Below are 6,548 nucleotides of genomic sequence, written 5' to 3'. Positions count from 1 at the left end.
AGGAAGATTAGAGAATGAAAACTGGAGAGAGACGAAACCAAAAGGCTGGTGAAACTGCAACGTCATGCAAGTAATGCACAAAAAGATGTCTGGAGTTCTTCACTCAGATATGCTCAGATCATCAAGATGTGTTCCTATTGGAAATTTAGAATTCTAGAGACAGGGATATCTCTTATACTTAATGACATTGGAAAACATAGGAATATAGGTTAACATGGGGCACCAGGACATGTATACTATTCAAATTTAGTTTAAACAGCCTAATAGTTACATCTGTTGGATTCCTTCATTCAAAAAAGTGCAGAGGCTCTATCTAAAACTGCCATTTTTCTAAAACTATACTATGAGTTAATAATTAAATGCTAGCCTTACAAATGAATTGAAAGGTTCCATAGGAACAAAGTCAAACAACTTTACTTGTATGATTCCTAGATTCTCCCAAATCCCTTGTTTTGTTTTTAGACAAATTATTAGAAATATTCCAGTCATTAAGAATTTCTCCAGTACCAAATGACTTCCAAAGATTAATATTTAAAGGAGTTTCTCAAGCATTTTAAAAGTAGCCAGTTCTTCTTCACACACAGAATTCATGTAAAACCTTTTCACTCTTAAATACATTTGTCATATCAAGAGTCTCTTCTTTACAAACACTGGTAGAAATTATAATAAAGAAGACTTTTCTAAATATACCAGTCATGTTTTCCTCTTCCATAACAAGGTTCTGTTTGAAATTTCTTAAAGGACCAATATTAACTTTACTACCCACTCTCAATTAACAAGAATTCTTCCAGTTATATTTGATGTTTAAACCATTAAATTTATTCTAAATATAAAATAAAAGATTTATTACATATCTTCATTTAATCAACAGTTAATAATACCAACCACATTTAACATGATAACTACCACCACTGCTTCTAATTCAAGCAACTTCAAAAAATATTTATACTTGTATTTAAAAAAAACACACACCTCATATTCCTCTTAAAGTCAAAGAAATTCCCTCAATATTATCTGAACTTAATTTAAGCAATCCTAAGATGATCATTCAGAACTTTGCTGAACACTTTCCCAGCATGCTTATATAGAGCTGATCACATACATTTTAAGTACAGTATAGTATAGTATATATATCCAATAATCTCTTGGTTATTCCTTATATTGAGCTTGAAATTTCTTGTCCATATATAATATGAAGAACCCTTTAAAGAACAACCAAATAACTTCTATCCTTAAAATACTGAGAAAGCTTTTTCTTCTTGGTTAATAACTTTAGATCTGCCATTAAAATAATCATTTATTCATTATATGCACTATAAATAGAGAATATTCTTGTTTCTACCAGTATGCTATCTATTCACACCACAATATCTTAAAACTTACACCAGTAAACTCCAGTACAAAAAAAACTTTAAGCAAACGACCATGCACATAAAATATTCTGTACCACAAATACCTCAGAATCCTTTCCCCACCATTATTAAAAGACCAAATCTGTTTGAAACAGTTACCTACACTTGATTTAGGTTTACTTTCTTAATCCTAGATTTTTTTCAGTTTTCAAAACTCTCAACTTAAAGTTTCTGTTTCTTTTCTTTTATGTTAAACTTCCTTTCTCAACCTGCTTCTTTCTTCAATTCTGCAATTTTCTCCAAATAAACTTAGTTTTCCTTCAGCAAACTCTGCCAACTAAACTTAGCCACCCAGTCTCTTGAAAGATACAGCTTAACCCACTATTCTCAGAATTGAAATGATTTTCATTTATTGCCCCCTCCAAACTCTGTATCATTTACCACTTCACTTTGTCACACATACTAAGAGACTAAGTTTTTAATTATTTCTTTCAAATAATCTTTTAAAAGAGAGGCAAGAAACTGTTTCAATGAAGTCCTTGAGACATTTCAGTATAATTGTTAGACCACTGTCATAGGCTCCAATAGCTCTTAAATCTATTTATTGAACCAAATGTACATGCAAAAAAACTATTCCAACCCCACACTAGATTTTTGAAGCATCATTTCAAATACTACAGTATATATGTATATTCACATTTATCATTTTTGGAAACAAAAAGAATATGCAACTAACATGTAGAAATGGTAGGTATATCCTGCAAAAATTTGGAAAACCAATTTTTGATCTTGATATCACAAAGAGTAAATTATATTACTCCAGTTCCTTTACCAGAATGAAATAACAAGTTTGCAAAAGAATTATTAACTTCAAATAATGGGAGCAAATTTATTCTCAGATAAAGATAATTATTTGACATATAACAAAGTACTTCAAATATCAAACATCCTAAAAACAACAAAACAAATTAAATAAAAATTATAAATACCAACTTTGTAGCAGCACAGCGGGTGACTAGCCACATTGAACTGTTAAACATGATAATCTTTAGAGCTTAATACTACTACCTACAACCAGAGGCTTTGTCATTTAGTAACACAGAATAATTCACAGAAAGGTAAAAAAAAAAAATTAAAATCATCAATATATCACAATTATTAAAATAATTCATAAATTATCTTAAAAATTTTTTACAACAAATTTCATAAACATTGCAAATGTGCAAAATATCCAAAATTACGGAGGTGCAGGAAAGCTCCCACATCACATTCAGTGTACATATACATGGTTGGCTAATCTGAGTGCACACAAGGAACAGCAGTAGTAGTTCATATAATGAAGGATATCAATCTTGCAAGTTGTGGGTTAACATTACAATTGTATGCAAGACATATTAACAAGCAATCTTCGACTCAACAGCAGCAAATATGACTAATTGGGTAGGTTGTGGGGTGTACTATCAAATGTGGAAATCAAAAAGCCTAAAAGTGAAGTACATGGCTGTGTAGGATATGATCCAGGGATCATTTTACTGCATTGTTTTCTTTGATCCAAGTAGTCATTAAGGTGTCTCTGTCCTACCAAAGTGGACCATCCACACATTATGGTCATGCTATTTTGCCATTATTTTAGTACTTGTCTCTTTTCTTATCCTTGTAATATTCTTACACTTCACTCAGAAAATGTCTTCATAGTCTCTATTTCTCACCTGATCTTGCATCATTCTCTTCCTTCACACTGTGAAGACTTGCACCACACTGAACCATCTTTGCTCTCTTCCCCATTTAATGACAAATTTTCAGATATCACTCCTATATGCAAATATACTTCTCTTAAGTGCTAGATAGCACCTCCTCTGCTCAAACTTCTCTTTTACAGCTAACTTTTTGAGCAACTGGTGTGCTATCATGACTGCATACAGACCTGCTACACTTGTAACACTTTGGACATCTTACTACTTTACATGTGCAGGTTGGTTTTGAATCCAACCTTGTTTCTATCTCTACAAGAACAAACACTCAGAGATTCTGACTCATTGTTTCTGCAGTTCCTCACAGGTTTCATAAAAATTTGGAAATGGTGAGTGTTCCATTGATAATGTTCTGCAACAATGCTATGACCATTGTCTGAATTCTGATAAAATAAAATCATCCAATCATAACTTCTTTTGATGTTATCCAATTATAGATCAGCATACAACTCTGGATTCCTCATAAAATAATGTACATTGCTGTGGATTTTTCAGAAAAAATAAGAGATACTAAATGTCTGACATGGTTCCTACAAAGTGCCCTACCAATTCTGCTGCTCCCGAGTCAGAGATTCTAAATCACTACAACATCCTATTAAAAGGATTCCTAGTTTTAAAATATTAAGCTATGAATAAAGGTTAATGACAAACTTGTTTTCTCTGGAGCACATAAGAACAAGTAGAGATTTGGCTAAGGAATTTTGAATTATTTGAGGATTGAATAAATTGCCTGTGATAGACCTGTTGGGTAAGATGAAAACACTGGAAGTGACAACTTGAAAATTAAGCTACAGTAAATACATTATAAACTGAGGAAGCTTTGAAGTAGACCTATTCTTTAGCATATTTACTTTCCTACAAGTTTTAGATTTATAAAATGGTTTGTTAATGTTGCTGTGAGTGATCACATACATGTGCTGTCAGATTACACAAGTATACAATTCCTTAAACAGGTATACATGTGAAAGACTATGTTATACCTACAATTTAGGATGATTGCTTTGTTATTATTACTATTTTTGAATACATGGAGTGAAGTACAAAAATTACACCAAATGGCTCTTACACTTGTGAGTATAGCTAAAGACAAAGTAAATGTATGAGATACTCACCACATCAATGGGATGAATTACTTTCTGTCAATTTGCTAGTCTGACAATTATACCATCATATTATCTTTAACATTTAGACATGCATTAATGCATCATGACTACTTCATTCCTACAATGAGAGGACTATTATATGAGGATAGGTTAAGGTCCTTAAAATTATTTTATCTTGAGAAAAGAAGTGTTAGAGGGGATATTCTGGACTGAAGTGTACAAAATTATAAAGGGAATAGATAGAACTGAAACATCATCTTTTTTGTGTTTCATGGTGAGAATGGTAGGGCTAGAAGACATAAACTTAAGTTATAGCAAGTTAGAAGTAATCTGCAAATTAGTGAATTTTATTTTTCAAACAGTCAGAATTTGGGGTTGATCATTTGATGAAAGCTTTAAAAAAATCAGGGCTGAATATAAACAGATGGGAGTTTGATGAAACTAATGGAGCGGTCATGCTGTTTCAAATTGTAAGGTTTGTTATTCAAGTACATTATCTTGTACTTGTTATAATAAAGGTCATATACTAACCATCTGTCCAACTTACCAATTTATCCACATCATTCTGTAGTATCTAAACATTCTCAACACAGCTACTAGAAATACCCATGAGTTTAATGCCACCAATAAACTTTAATAATTTACTAGTTATGTCATTAACTATAACATTATATAAATAAGTAAAACAAGCAAAGTCCAGAGCACTTACAGGTATACTATTTGTTGCTTTCTTTCATTTAACTATCCATGATTCCAATTAACTAGTCTTTCCCTTACCTCACCAGTGTGATTTTCTTAGCTAATAATAATAATATTCTGTGTGGTACCTTATCGAAACCTTTTGAAAATCCAAACCCTTTCCATCCTTCAGATAACAAGTAACATCCTCAAATAAATTTAACAGAACAGAATGGCAGGAGTTACCTCTAATCAATCCATGGTGGCTCTCTTGCTTTTTCATTTTGAGTTTAACGTATATAGTTGAAATTCAGACTTTATTAATTAAAATTAAGTTACACCATTTACGGTTGATGAAACAGTGTTGTACCTCTAGATGAAATTAAAAATCAGACATGTATACATAATAATGAAAAATATTTTTTTGCATTTATAATTTTCTTGACGTTCCAACACTACACCACAATTTCACAAAGTGGACAGTTGAAACAATATACTAAAAGTAAATCACGGGCGCCCACAACCAATTCACAAAAATTAAAAGCAATAGATTGGAAGTACGTTAAATTTATAGTGGTATGTGAATTCCAACTCTACATGCAGTCTATTATAACCTAAATCCTACTAGGAAATTATAATAAAATTAATACAGTATGTCTTATATACGTATATTACTAATAGTATTATCAGTACATAACATAGTGCTTATATTAAAGGAATATGTAGAATCAGAATTCACGGTATTTCGTCGACTGTTCTCCATTAGTTTGACTTTAACGTTTAAGTTTAATGTGACAAAGTTCAGTGTTTAACCACAAAGTAAAAACACGACTTACTTTTACTTTTTGGTAAAACACTTGTTCTTCCAACTGCACCCCTATCACTTTCTCTTCGAATCCGATCCCTGAAAAGTATGAGAAAAGCAACTTTTTCACACGCGCTAGCCCATTGATGACACTCACAATGTTAATAGCGTACACACTTGTTATTAAATAACGTTACAACATTCTGCAAATATTCTACTACTAGCACCAGTACCACACTAGCTAGAGAAGTAAAAATATCCCATGATGCAACGGAAATACTGCAGTCAAATTGCTGGGCTCCGTAGCGCCTAGCAACCAATAACTTGGTGACAACTGACGAATATATATTTTTATCTATAAGTTTAATTACTAATATTTTTTATTACAGCCAATGATCTAGGCCCAGCCCTATTTTCTTGATGATGTTGCGTGTTGTGTTGTGCCACTACTTGTTCATTGCTGACCAGTAATTCTCCTTTTATTATAAATGATTTTATATTTTTCTAAGAGTATTTCTACAAATTTTAGAAATCATATTTTGGGAATTGGGGGAGTGGGTCAACTGCATTTATTTGCCCTTACCTTTTGTGTTTATATAGGTTGGTGGGATATTTCAAAGCAGAAAAGAAAAAAGGGTTATACCCTTCACATAATATTAGATACAAGTCTAAAGAAGTTATAATTTCATTGTACAGATCACTGGTTAGGCCACATTGGGAATAATGTGTTCAGTCTTGGGTTCCTTACCTTAGGAAAGACATTGAATTATTGGAAAAGGTTAGAGAAGGGTTACTTAAATGGTGCCTGGGATGGAGGAGATTGTCATACAAGGAAAGACTGAAATATCTCAAATTGTTT

General features: G+C 32.0%; 1 protein-coding gene across 1 annotated transcript in view; it reads right to left on the bottom strand.

Annotated features, from left to right (window-relative positions):
- LOC106475065 (endophilin-A-like) overlaps positions 1-5,927 on the bottom strand; it is a 21,376-nt gene extending 15,449 nt beyond the window's left edge. Inside the window, exon 1 of the mRNA XM_022379282.1 lies at positions 5,721-5,927. The gene's annotated coding sequence lies outside the window, so the exon portion shown is untranslated. The remainder of the gene's footprint in view (positions 1-5,720) is intronic.
- Between the last annotated feature and the right edge of the window lie 621 nt (positions 5,928-6,548).

Source organism: Limulus polyphemus, unplaced genomic scaffold (assembly GCF_000517525.1).
Source record: "Limulus polyphemus unplaced genomic scaffold, Limulus_polyphemus-2.1.2 Scaffold8043, whole genome shotgun sequence".
Lineage (NCBI taxonomy): Eukaryota > Metazoa > Arthropoda > Merostomata > Xiphosura > Limulidae > Limulus > Limulus polyphemus.
The sequence above is the reverse complement of the archived record's forward strand: the minus strand, read 5'-3'. Positions and strand labels throughout refer to the sequence as shown.